Here is a 988-nt window from a genome sequence, read left to right as displayed (position 1 = left end):
AATATCAAAATCGTTGAGGCTAAACCGTTATTTAATGCGGTTTTGTAAAAATTTAAATTTCAAACACTCCTAAAAATTTTTTGTCTTAGTCCGGTTGAGTTTTTTTTACAGATATTTAAAGAAAAACTTATGGAGAACCTTGTACCAAATTTTAAAAGCTTAGTTATAAAAGAAAAAAATTTTACGATTTTTCAACCACAAAATTACTTGCAAATTTTCGCAATTTTGACATATTTCGTATAAATTTAAACTTTAAGCACTTATAAAAAAAAATTGTGACTAACGATTTTGGATTTTTTTTTATCACTGTGAGAACAACTTATAAGAAACCTTGTATTAAATTTTCAAAGTTTTCTATCCAACCAAAAATTTTTTATCGTTATTTTAAAAAAAAATACTTAGAAAAATTGAAAATTTCATTTGTCTATAAATAGCTCAAAAAAAGTCGAAACACTTTGAAAATTTAACCCTGTATAGACAACGCTAATATAAACATCTGTTGCAAATTTCAAGTGCTTACAATAATTATTTTTTGAGTTACAGTAAAATTAAGTTTTCGTTTTTGTCAAAAATTGGTTTTGCGTAAAAATTCGCGTTTTTCCGTTATTTTTTTAAGGTTTTTCCTGCCGCTTTTGAAAAGTATTGGGAAATTTTCACTTTTGACCCCCCAAAGTACCAACTAGATTCACTTTCCTTTCAGAAAAGGTACAACTTTTGAAAATCGAAGCATTTTTACTGCTCCAAAAGTTGTCGTCAGACACAAAAAAAAAAAAAAAAAAAAAAAAACACACATCATTGTAAAATCAATACATTCATCACTTCGTTCAGAATCTAAAAGTTGAGATACCAAAATCAATCGTTTTGACAAAAATATTCAAAATTTGGAATTGGAAATTTTTAAAATTGAAAATTTATCAATTATTAATTCTAAATAACAGCAAATTATCATATACAGTTGCTTCACTCTGACACTATATACAGTGCTCTT

General features: G+C 25.8%; 1 protein-coding gene across 1 annotated transcript in view; it reads left to right on the top strand.

Annotated features, from left to right (window-relative positions):
• LOC100570872 overlaps positions 1 to 988 on the top strand; it is a 4078-nt gene that overhangs the window by 521 nt on the left and 2569 nt on the right. The gene's annotated exons all lie outside the window — the stretch shown is intronic.

This window comes from Acyrthosiphon pisum, unplaced genomic scaffold (assembly GCF_005508785.2).
Source record: "Acyrthosiphon pisum isolate AL4f unplaced genomic scaffold, pea_aphid_22Mar2018_4r6ur Scaffold_20911;HRSCAF=22514, whole genome shotgun sequence".
Lineage (NCBI taxonomy): Eukaryota > Metazoa > Arthropoda > Insecta > Hemiptera > Aphididae > Acyrthosiphon > Acyrthosiphon pisum.
Note: the sequence above shows the minus strand (reverse complement) of the source record. Positions and strands in the feature narration are given on the sequence as shown.